Source organism: Podarcis bocagei, assembly GCF_964188305.1.
Source record: "Podarcis bocagei genome assembly, chromosome: Z".
Taxonomy (NCBI): domain Eukaryota; kingdom Metazoa; phylum Chordata; class Lepidosauria; order Squamata; family Lacertidae; genus Podarcis; species Podarcis bocagei.
The window spans coordinates 2,281,138-2,293,740 of NC_138140.1; the positions used below are offsets into that span (position 1 = coordinate 2,281,138).

Genomic DNA, 12,603 nt, shown 5'->3' on the forward strand with positions numbered 1-12,603 from the left:
GCTGCCCCCTCGCGCTGTTGGAGCTGAGCACCTCTCCAAGGCGTGAGAAGGGGAGCCATGCCAGGGATGGGTGCCAGCTGGCTATTGCCCTCTTCTGCCCTCAGCACTCACGCAGAGCTGCTTACTGCTTTGAAATCGGGACTGGAAGCCAAAGAATATTTGCACCCCAGGCGAGTGATGGGATTGGCTCCTCCTGAGACCTGTGCTTTGGCTCCTCTGCGCAGGTTCTGAACACATCTGTCTGTTCGGGGGAAGAGGTCAAAAGCTGCTGGATCTGATATCAGAGGGGCTCAATCGCTACTGTTATTATTAATTATTAAAAGCAGGTTTGCTTCTTGGGAGAAAAGCAATGTCAAACCTAGGCAGCATCTTAAAAAGCAGAGACATCACCTTGCCAACAAAGGTCCGTATAGTTCAAGCTATGGTTTTCCCAGTAGTGATGTATGGAAGTGAGAGCTGGACCATAAAGAAGGCTGATCGCCGAAGAATGGATGCTTTTGAATTATGGTGCTGGAGGAGACTCTTGAGAGTCCCATGGACTGCAAGAAGATCAAACCTCTCCATTCTGAAGGAAATCAGCCCTGAGTGCTCATTGGAAGGACAGATCCTGAAGCTGAGGCTCCAATACTTTGGCCACCTCATGAGAAGAGAAGACTCCCTGGAAAAGACCCTGATGTTGGGAAAGATGGAGGGCACAAGGAGAAGGGGACGACAGAGGACGAGATGCTGGGACAGTGTTCTCGAAGCTACCAGCATGGGTTTGACCAAACTGCGGGAGGCAGTGGAAGACAGGAGTGCCTGGTGTGCTCTGGTCCAGGGGGTCACGAAGAGTTGGACACAACTAAACAACAACAAACCACTTGGATGTTTGAGCAAGACTGACAGCTGCAGCTCCTTCAGAGGTTGGGACCTGAACCAGTACAGTGGTACCTCGGGTTACAGACGCTTCAGGTTACAGACTCTGCTAACCCAGAAATAGTACCTCGGGTTAAGAACTTTACCTCAGGATGAGGAGGTGCCGCTGCAGCAGGAGGCCCCATTAGCTAAAGTGGTACCTCAGGTTAAGAACAAACCTCCAGAATGAATTAAGTTCTTAACCCGAGGTACCACTGTAGATTCAAACGACAATAAGAGAGATGCCAGCTAAACTTTAGAAGAACTTTCTGACAGTAAGAGCTGCGTGACAGTGGGATGCGTTACCTCAAAAGGTGGTGGGCTCTCCTTTGGATGGGCATCTGTCAGGGGTACTTCAGCCGAGATTCCTGCACTGCAGGGGGTTGGACTAGATGACCCCTGGAGATCCCTTCCAACTCTACCATTCTATGATTCCACGGGTGCCAGGCTAGGAATAATTGATGATGATGGTGGTGGTGGTGATGATGATGATGATGTGTGTGTGTGTGTGAAAATGACTCCCAGCATTTTGGAGCCTTAACTCCATATCGGGATAAATGGCGCATGACCAACAAAAATATTTGCACCATGTAAAGGACACAGGAAACCAGTCCAACTTACTTTTTCTTTAGCATACAAAACACAGTTGGCCCTGCCAGATTCTGACTCCATTTGCACCACCCTTCTGGTTCACATTTCCTTATGGGCCTGCATTCCAATGCACAACTCCCCACCCACAAAGAAGACAGAATCATGGAGTTGGGAGGGACCCCCAAAGGTCATCTAGCCCAACCCCGTGCGATGCAGGAGTGTTAAGAGACTCCTAACAGCAACTCTGGTCCTGCCTCTGTTTAGAAAGCCAGTAATAGCACCACCCTTCTCCCTCCACCTAGCTTCCATCTCAGAGGACCAAACCAGCCACAGGAAGACTCCACCCCCCACCCTGAGACAACCACCGCCAAGCACCTGCCCAGGTGGAGATGCCCACTGGCCACATGGGCACCCGCCTCCTCCAGAACGGGAAGCTTAACTGGCAAAACATGTTTACTGCAGCTGCACAAAAAGCATTTTAGGCACCGTTAATCCTGTGCAGACAAGATATGATCAGAGTCCTGAACTTTTATTGGTGTGGGGATGGAGAACATTCATGCAGTCATTTACTGCATTTCTATCTCATATTCCCCCCGCCCCCCCCCATGGAGCTCAAGTGCATAGGTTCTCCCCCCCCCCATTTTATCCTCAGAACAACCACCCTGTGAGGTAGAGCTTACGCAGAGAGTCAGTAATTGGGACAAGGTCACCCAGTGATCTTTATGGCTAAGAAGGATTTGAACCCTGGTCTCCCGGGTCTTAGTCCAACAATTAACCACTACACCACCACCGACTTCTCTGTTATGAGCCTCTGAGAGATCTGACCAAAATTTCTCATTTTTCCAACAGCAACTAGCCAGATGCCTCTGAGAAGGCCAGAAGGAGGGCATGGATCCCAGCTGTCCCCAACCGGCAGTATTCAGAGGTAGGTTTTGTGTTAACATGGAAGCTTCATTTAGGTGCCCTGACCACTAGCCCCTAAATAGCCACCACTTCTCCATGAATTTATATACCGTATTTTTCGTCCCATAGGACGCTCATTTTTCCTTTATTTCCCCCCAAAAAGCAGGTCGGGGAAACCGAACCAGGTCGAGGAACAGCGGGATGGCGGCGCTGCGCCTCCCTGCTGTCCCCCGAGCTTGTGGGGCTGGCCCATGTCTGCCCGGCGTGAGGGGCGCTCTGTTTCAGGGCGCCCTGCCCGCCAGGTAGCAGGCTGCTATCCGCAGCGTGGGGAGCTTTGCGGGGAACTCCTGCAAGGCTCCCCACGCTGCGGATGTCTGCCGGGCGCGGGGGGCGCTCTGCTTCAGGGCGCCACTCGCGCTGGGCAGCAGGCTGCTATCCGCAGTGTGGGGAGCTTTGCGGGGAACTCCTGCAAGGCTCCCCACGCTGCGGATGTCTGCCGGGCGCGGGGGGGTGCTCTGCTTCAGGGCGCCCCTCGCGCTGGGCGGGAGGCTGCTATCCGCAGCGTGGGGAGCTTTGCGGGGAACTCCTGCAAGGCTCCCCACGCTGCGGATGTCTGCCGGGCGCAGGGGGCGCTCTGCTTCAGGGCGCCCCTCGCGCTGGGCGGCAGGCTGCTTTCTGCAGCCTAGACAGCCCTGCGGGACCTCCCACAGGGCTGCCTAGGCTGCGGGTGTCTACCTGAAGCCTGGAGAGCGAGAGGGGTCGGTGCGCACCGACCCCTCTCGCTCTCCAAGCTTCAGCAAAAGCCTGCATTCGCCCCATAGGACGCACCCAGATTTCCCCTTCATTTTTGGAGGGGAAAAAGTGCGTCCTATAGGGCGAAAAATACGGTAATCCTTTTCAACAGCCTCCTAAGCCACTTCCCCTCACCATATTTTGTGTCAGTGAATTCCAAAAGTTAGCTTCGTGAAGAAATCATTTTTTAAAAAACCTTTTAATCTCCCTCCCCCCCTTTTGTTCTTGTTTTTATTATGTATGTTGTGTTTTTATCTTGTAGTTTTATGCCGCTAACTGCCCTGAGATCTACAGATGAAGGGTGGTATACAAATTTAACAAATAAATGCATGCATAAAATATTATCTGCTCTGAATTTACCTGGGACTCAGATATACAGCTGCAAATATAACATTTTGAATGTGTTGCAAAGTGCAATATACAATTGTGACACTAGATTACGACTGTGAGCTATAGCAGATTCAATGCATTTTTCAAAACAAATTTTTTAAAAAAGCATTTTAACATGTGTAGATTCCACCCTGCTGATCTTTTGTTGTTGCTGTTGAAGTTTTTATTTAGAAAAAAAACTTTAATAAGTGGTTTAAATATTTTGCAATGAAGCAAAACAAAGAATCAGGTGGCGACTTGCTATTATAGATCCAGAGTACATGGCTGGATATGACATTTGAACCCGAATGAGTTTTATCTGAAGTGAGACAAGAAAACAGGATGGCTGTATTTACCAAATCAGTACCAAATGAAGTATGATGCGGTGGGAGCTTGCCAGCCATGCGCTTGCGTCTTAATATATGCCAGAAAACACCCTCAACATGGCAGCGGAGTCCATCGGCACATGAAACATGTGCATTTGGTGAAAAGTGAATTTCATTTGGTGATCTCCCCGCCAATCCCACCCTGAGCTAAAATAGGATGCCAGAAGGTGAACACCTCCCCTGTACACACTTCTTAGGGCTGCGCATGATTTCACAAGCATCAGTCATGTCCCACTTGCAGAATGAAATGCGCTTGCAGAAGAGCGTGATGGATGGAGCCTCATCAGAATTATTTGGCGGGGGGAGTTTAATGAGCACAGGCCTCCCTTTTGCAGTCAAGAGGCGTTTCTGCAGAGGCACTGCAGACACAAGGAGAATCCCTAATGCTGCCTAATGCTGCCGTCTTGTGTGGGCAGAGAAGGCGCCAAGCGCATCCTGGATACTAAATAATGCATCTCCACACACACCCACACACACACACCCCCGACCTCCCTCTCCTCTTCATTGCAAAGGAGCTATTTCGGGCTGCATGGGTTTCCAAGCCAGAGAGAGGTGGGAGAGATTCATTCACTTAGCATGGGAAAAGAACAAAAATCCCTTGAGCCAGTCTTCACAGAAAGGACTCCCCGAAGAGAAGCAGAGATGGAAGGAAGGACGTTTGGAGGAGGAAAACGAAGCATGGGGTCGGGGGCTGGAATGCATGGCCCCACCAGGCAGCAAGCTGAAGCAGCCTGCTTTAAGGTAGTAGGGCTTGGAGGGTGCGGTGGGGGGCAGGTGCCTGGACAGCGCAGCTAGGCTTTTCCCAGGGGGTGGTCCCCACAAGGGTTGGATTGCTGGTTTGGAAGAATCTTTGGCTGCTCACCCCTTCTTGGAAGCAAAGGAGCACGGAGCCAGGCCAGCCTCCCGAAACGAGCTTCTTTGCGAGCGGAGGATGGTGTTGCTCTTGAGAAAAAAGCCTCTGTTTTCCGGCTCCCACGCTCACCTCCTGGCGCCAGGATGCCTTGTTTGAATCGCTCTCTGTGCTGGCACAAGCCGGGGCCCAGATGGCATAATGACACAGACCATTCCTGAAGCAGCCAGCGCACCCCACGCCCCCCGTGCAGGAATGCACAGCCTGCCCCCATCCCAGGACTTGGCCACCTCCCCGGGGGGTGCATTTCGTGACTGGCCACGCCTGTGTTCATCTGTCAGTACATCACTGGCTGGCTCCAGGCTCCAACTCAGAAGGGGAGCACGGGCAACATCAGAACAGGGGCAGTTTAAAAAAACCAAACCAGCAGGCCAAGGAGTCAAAATCATAGTGTTGGGAGGGATCCTAAGGGTCATCTAGTCCAACCCCCTGAAATCCAGGAATCTCAGCTAAAGCATCCCTGACAGATGGCCATCCGACCTCTGATTAAAAACCTCCAAGGAAAAAGAGCCCACAACCTCCCAAAGGAGACCGTTCCACTGTCAAACAGCTCTTACTGTCAGAAAGTTCTTCCTGATGTTTTGTCAGAATCTCCTTTTTTGTACCTTGAAGCCATGGGTTCGAGTCCTACCCTCCGCAGCAGGAGAAAACAAGCTTGCTCCATCTTCCATGAGACGAACCTTGAGATATTTGAAGCTGGTTATCAAATCTTCTCTCAGTCTCTTCTTTTCTAGGCTAAACGTTCCCAACTCCCTCAACCCTTCCTCCTAAGGCTTATTTTTCAGGCCCTTGATCATCCTGGTCGCCCTCCTCTGCGCACCTTTCAGCTTGTCAATGATATAATAATATGAATTAGCAAAGGCCAGCTGGTATTATTTTCAGCAGCCTGCTGAGGTTCCCACCATTTCCTTCCAGGCAGCAGATAAAGGGCAGGTAGGAAATAAAATAAAAATTGAGACGGTTTGGAGACAGCGGCCTTTTAATGGAAAGTTATAGGTTGCTGGGCAGATACAAAGGAACATCATGCTCAGCCACACACAGCACTCTTCCAGGAGATCTCCTCCAAAAACACCCACACAGGAGTGGTGACATTGGAAAGTGCCCCAAGAGAGGAGGATCTGCGTATTCTGCTTGGGGGCTGTCAATGTTGCCCCGCAGGGCAAGACAAGGCAGATTTTGGCTAAACATCAGCAGAGACTTCGTTATGGTAGGAGGTGTTCACCACTGCAACAACCTGCTTCCTTTGCCGGAGGTACTTAGGCAGAGGCCAGGCAGCTTTCTGCCAGGGATGCTTACGTTCCTGCATTGCCTGCCCTGCCCTAAGCAGGGGCTGGAGAAGATGGTCTCTAAGGTTCTTCCTGACTCTATGATTCCATCACTGCATTGACCAGACACTGCACAAAGCCAATCTTCATGCGCTGACCGCATCCACAGTGCTTTTTTGCACTGTGTGCACAGTACTTAACACCTGCCACCCAAGAATCTTGGTGTGATCCTATGCATAATTATATCAGATCCACAATGCTTTGTCAAAACACTGTATTGATGCCGGCACCTGCTAAGGCCATTTTCATTTAGGCAACCATACGCAGACATGTAGAGATGCGGGTGGTGCTGTGGTCTAAACCACAGAGTCTAGGACTTGCCAATCAGAAGCTTGGCGGTTCGAATCCCTGCGACGGGGTGAGCTCCTGTTGCTCGGTCCCTGCTCCTGCCAACCTAGCAGTTCGAAAGCACGTCAACGTGCAAGTAGATAAATAGGTACCACTCCGGCGGGAAGGTAAACGGTGTTTCCGTGTGCTGCTCTGGTTTGCCAGAAGCGGCTTAGTCCTGCTGGCCACATGACCTGGAAGCTGTACGCCGGCTCCCTTGGCCAATAAAGCAAGATGAGCACCGCAACCCCAGAGTCGGCTAAGACTGGACCTAATGGTCAGGGGTCCCTTTACCTTTACCCAGACATGTAGAATGTTGGTGTATGTTTCAATCTGTAATAATAATAATAATAATAATAATAATAATAATAATAATAATAATAATAATAATTTATTTATACCCCGCCCATCTGGCTGGGCTTCCCCAGCCACTCTGGGCGGCTTCCAAAAAAATATTAAAATACATCAAACATTAAAAGCTTCCCTAAACAGGGCTGCCCTCAGATGTCTTCTAAAAGCCTGGTAGTTGTTGTTTTTAATTTATTGCTGGTACTACTTTTTTTGAACGTTTTAAATAAGCGTTGGCTGTTTTTACTCATAATTGCTTTATTCTTTTTTTGGTTTTTTGGTGGTGGTGTTTTTTTTACAACCAAGTGGTGTATAAATTTTATGAAATAAATAAAATCAATAAGCATGGGCTCTTGCACTTGGGTCCTGCGTACAGGATTCCAATAGGCATCTTTTCAGCCACCGTGAGTACAAAATGCTGCAGTAGGTAGGCCACTGGCTTGATCCAGAAGGGCTCGTATTATATCCTTTACTCTTTAAAATTAAAAATTAAAGATATGGCTTATCTGTGCCCCCTCCCCTCCCCACGGACAGCCATGTCCCCAAAGCAGCCGTGTCTCCAAATGAGGTCTGTCCATCATGTTTAGTTTAGCTCCTTGACCCCTCCTTGGCTAACCCAAATCAGCATTCACACAAGCTTGCAGAGACTGCGCCAGCAGCAGGCACGCCCACCCACCCACCCACCCACACGGCTCTTGGGAATCCAGTTCCAGCAGTTCTGAGCATGGCATTAAAAGGTCACCATTGCTTAGAGATTACATGTTTTGCAGGCTGATCCATCAGCCCATCTGCTATCAATCATCCCTGGAACGTGATCTCATAACTGCGGCATTTTCTTCTCAGCTAACAGAGTGACCATCACTCTGACAGGAGGAGATGGCCACGGCGATGGCGGCCACCATATATTGGAGCGACCCCAAGGGGATACATCGCGACTTTAGCTTTCTATTCTATTCTACTATTGGTAATAAAAAAGGCCATTTTTTTTGCCCTTGCAGAGATAAGGATGGAAATGGAGAGGGGCTAAGCAACGTTTGCGGCAGGCCAGGGGTGAGGGCTCCTCATTCTGCATGATGAAATGTAGAATTATGTAAAATGCATGCAAATCTTCATGATTTGCATAATCATGAACTGAGCTCAGGTTATCTTGGCACATAATAATAATTATTTTTAAAGAGCCCTGCCTATGCAAAGCCCTCTCTCCACTGCAAAGCAGTATACCCAGATAGCCCAAAGATAACTTGCATATAGTCCTCATTCTTCCGTATGTGTCTTCCTTACAGTCCTGCCAGGTGGGTCGCTGACGGAGTGCAGATAGAGGGGGGGGGGGTTCTCCCTCTCCCATTGTTCTGGAACTCAGGGCAGTCTCTCAAAGCCAATTGGGTGCAGTGCCTATGGAACTCACTGCTGCAGAGTGAGGCATCCTTCCACATTTAGAGGAAATAGGCTACTGATTTCCAGGCACTGAAAAAGAGCCTATGCCTTCAGACTCTGTTGCTGTTAGGTCCTAATTTGGGGGCGGGGGGGGCGGTTCCTATTGTGGCATTTGGTGAATACAGAATATTGTGCTATAGGTTTAATCTCAATCTCCTTGCTTGAAATTTGAATCCACTGGTTTGGGTGCTACCTCCCAGAGCAGGAGAAAACAAGCTGACTCCATCACCCATGTGCTAAACCACTCTGGGAACTGTAGTTCTAGGAGGGGAATAGGGGTGGGTCTCCTAACACTTCTCAGCACCTTGCACAAACTACACAAAACAGACACTTCTTGAAAGATAACCTATAAAGTAGAAGCAAGCTCTTCTTATGCTCTTTGCTGGCGTCGATCTGTCTCAAGAGACAATGGAGCGTGCTGCTGAAGCACCGAAGAGGCTCTTAAACATTTTGAAACCTGATGCCTTATTTGGGGGGGGGGTTGCTCCTAGCTTGCAGGGCAGCTGCTGCAATACTGCAAAAAGGTGCCCAATGCAATCAGCACGTGAAGCTGCCTGTGAATGAGGCCTGCAGTTGTATTATTGCAATGCACCTCTCAGGCCCGCCTTACCCATAGAGGCTAGTGGCGCAGGGCGCCAAGTTCTGGAGGGCGCCAGGCGAGAGTCTGGGGAACACCGAACGAGCTACCCACCTCCTCCAGCCCTAAAAAAAGGCTGAAACTCTGGGAAAGGGTGTGTGTGTGCGCCAAAGGGATCTTTGCACCACAGCGCCAGATATGCTTATGACAGCCCTGGCATCTCCTGACCATTGCCCCAAAGGGACAGAATCCCAGTAGGGTTTTTTAGGGGGGAACAAAATATGAATTCTCCACCGACTTCACATTGATGGCATCGTGCAAATCCACATTTAGAGAGGGTGTCACTGGGAGAGCCTTGTGTGGTTTCCAACAGAAAGCCTGCGGCAAAACCAGCCCCCCCCAGGGTGGGGGGTGCACACATGCACAGCTGGCATGCTCTTGCATGCAACTTTCAACTGGCTCTGGAGCTGACTTAACCATAGAATAATGACCCTTCTGGGGAAAAGTCACGCCTGCCTCTCTATTAACAATTAAGGCGTAGGAGAGGAGAACAGATTAATTTTGAGGCAGCAGAGCAAGGAGGCCAAAGGACGGTATCTCTGCTCTTTTCGTCCTTGCTCAAGAGCAAAAACCTGTGCCACAAACTCTGCAAGCTAAAGCAGACTTGGAGGCAAACAGTAGGAGTGTAATTTACCTTAATTTTCTAGTCATTGAGTGGGGGAGGTGGGAGATTTTTCAGGGCACTGAATCCACCCCCTTGGTTATACTAAACCTTTCTCAGCTTCTCTTCAACTGGCTTCAGATTTTTTTTTTTGCATAATAATAATAATTATAATTATAATTTATTATTTATACCCCGCCCATCTGGCTGGGTCTCCCCAGCCACCCTGGGTGGCTTCCAACAAAGTATTAAAATACATGGTCTGTTAAACATTAAAAGCTTCCCTATAAAATGCTTATTCTCACCTATGAGGGCTAGGAACTTGCTTAGTGTGTGTTACGGAGCCAGTTTCCCGTGGCTGAGATCTGCGGTTCATAGCTGCTCCCGAAGGATCAGTTTGGCCCACTGCCTGTACTGAATCCATGACTTTCAGAGCTTTCAACCTCCTCTTCAGGACTGCAGCTTGTCTTTACAGGGTTGGCAACCAATAGCACCAGGAGCCCCACCAGCCTGGGAATGTCACCCAGAAGACAAAAGAGGAGGGGTGGTGGTCAGCTGCAATGGTAACCAAAACTGCTGGGCTTAGCAGAGCAGGACCTTTGTTTGCTACAGAAGCACACCCTTCTCCAAAGGAGTTACTGAGCAGGGACGCATTCAGGGTTACAGCACTAAGTTGCTAGGACCCAAAAAAGTGTCAAATCACAGAGCTGTGGAGCTGGAAGGGACCCCAGGGGTCATCTAGTCCAACCCTCTGAAACGCAGGAATCACAAGCTAAAGCATCCATGATGGCCATCCAACCTCTGCTTAAAAACCTCCAAGGAAGGAGAGCGCACCATCTCCCGAGGGAGACCATTCCACTGTCACACAGCCCCTACTGTCAGAAAGTTTTTCTTGATGTTGAGTCAGAATCTCCTTGTAATTTGAAGCCATGGGTTCGAGTCCTACCCTCCACAGCAGGAGAAAACAAGCTTGCTCCATCTTCCATGTGAGAGCCCTCCAGGTCCAGGCAGTCTTTCTTTGGGTTACATTCTGGACCCCAGTGGGGCTCATGTTAAACGTTCCATTCCACACTGCCCCAACCTTCTATTGGCATCTTGGTGACATTTTCAGGTCACTTCCAGGTTTGGCGCTGCACGTGTGTGTGTGCAATCGCATATCAATCAGACATGTCTAAATTGGTAATTGCCTTTATTTGAAGGTGGCTACCACATCGCTTCTCAGTCTCCTCTTTTCCAGGCTAAACAGACCCAACTCCCTCAACCACTCCTCAAAAGGCCTGGTTTCCAGACCCTTGATCATCCTGGTTGTTCTCCTCCACACGCCTTCCAGCTTGTCAACATCCTTCTTAAATTGTGGCGCCCAGAACCGGACACAGGACTCCAGTTGTGGGCTGACCAAGGCAGAACACAGCAGTGCTATGGAGCTATTACTTTTCGCTCCATAAGACGTACTTTTTTCTTTCTAAAAATTAAAGGGAAATGTCTGTGCATCTTATGGAGCGAATGCGTGGTTCCTGGAGCCGAATTGCCCAGGGGCGAAAAGCAGATCATGCTTTATTTTCTTTCTTTTTTTTGAAAGAGGGAAGGGGGTGTTGAAACAAAGCAGCTGATCAGCAAGCGATTGGGAGCGAGATAAGGGACACTAGCAACAAAGGAGGCTGCCTGGGAGGGGGGAGGTAAAAGCCCATGGATCCTCAGGATTTTTACATTGGGTCACCCCAAATTGAGCATCAGATCACATAGCTTGTCCATGGCTACAGCCTGCACAAAAAACCCCCACGCATCCAGTTTCGTGGGGCCACAATGGTGCAAAAACATGGTTACAAAGCATAGATCCACGTGGATCCTCAGGATTTTTGCATTGGGCTAGCCCAAACTCACCATCTACAAGAAAGAAGATTCCACCTAAACATTAGGAAGAACTTCCTGACAGTAAGAGCTGTTCGACAGTGGAATTTGCTGCCAAGGAGTGTGGTGGAGTCTCCTACTTTGGAGGTCTTTAAGCAGAGGCTTGACAACCATATGTCAGGAGTGCTCTGATGGTCTTTCCTGCTTGGCAGGGGGTTGGACTCGATGGCCCTTGTGGTCTATTCCAACTCTATGATTCTATGATTCAAATCACATATCATGTCTGTGGCCACGACATGAACCACAAAAATCATTCTTCCATGGTTTCATTCAGAATATTTTTTTTCTTGTTTTCCTCCTCTAAAAACTAGGTGCATCTTATGGAGCGAAAAATACGGCACTTTGCTTGGTCTAGACAGGCCTGTCTCTTCATTTTCACCTCTCTGCCTATCCTCGATGGTTCTGAACAAGGAAACTTTGCTGAGGTTTTGTACTGTCCCCATTTAACTTTGACTCAATCAATTCTTAAATGTTTCCATCAGCTAAAAGGCAGAGGCTTGATCCGTCAACCTCCCAACTCCAATTAGCCCACACTGAGAGGCAGGGAAGTGTAGTGAAGCGGATGCAGGGCATAGACCTCCAGGTGGCTGGGGCTGATGGGTGCTGGGATCCTGACAACATCTGGAGTGCCACAGATGTTCCTCACCACCGGTGCAGCAGTTACATGCCAGGTTGAAAGAACTGGAGGCCTCTCTCTCAGACAAGCCTACCTCGGAGGGTTGTTTGCAAAGGATAAAACAGGCAGGGAAATGGCAGCCCTATAGGTGGCCTTAAAAACCTTCTTCTGAGGCAGTTCTTCAGGAACTTCCCAACCCCAAACGCACATGCCAAGGGGTAGGGCCTTTTCGCTGGTGGCACCCCCAAATAAGTGTCTTCAATTGTAGCATTCAGGCGCCAGGTTAAATCCTCTCTTTTAAAGCAAGGCTCCTGACCGATGGATTGCTGGTAGGAATATGGCTGCAACCTTGGCTCCGCTGCCTTCTGACTTTCAACCCTGTGTTTGGTTTATTTACTTATTCTGAAAATGTGATTTATGGTTTCAGTGCCAGCTTGCCTCTCTGCTTCCCTTGTATTAACCTGGGTTCTCAGCGGGTTAATAGATTTATATTTTGCATGTCTATCTCACCTTTTCCTCCAGGGTGGCATGCCTGGCTCTCCCTCTTCCCATGTTAGCCTCT

General features: G+C 49.3%; 1 protein-coding gene and 1 long non-coding RNA gene across 4 annotated transcripts in view; one reads left to right on the forward strand and one right to left on the reverse strand.

The window, feature by feature from the left end:
- The window catches only part of LOC308579117, a 522,075-nt gene that overhangs the window by 52,982 nt on the left and 456,490 nt on the right, over positions 1-12,603 (forward strand). The gene's annotated exons all lie outside the window — the stretch shown is intronic.
- LOC308579017 (carboxyl-terminal PDZ ligand of neuronal nitric oxide synthase protein-like) overlaps positions 1-12,603 on the reverse strand; it is a 49,587-nt gene that overhangs the window by 18,985 nt on the left and 17,999 nt on the right. Inside the window, exon 1 of one of the 3 annotated variants that reach the window (XM_081179757.1) lies at positions 9,823-11,325. The exons of the other annotated variants lie outside the window; for them this stretch is intronic. The gene's annotated coding sequence lies outside the window, so the exon portion shown is untranslated. Of the gene's footprint in view, positions 1-9,822; positions 11,326-12,603 lie in introns of those variants that run through there. 3 annotated transcript variants of the gene reach the window in all.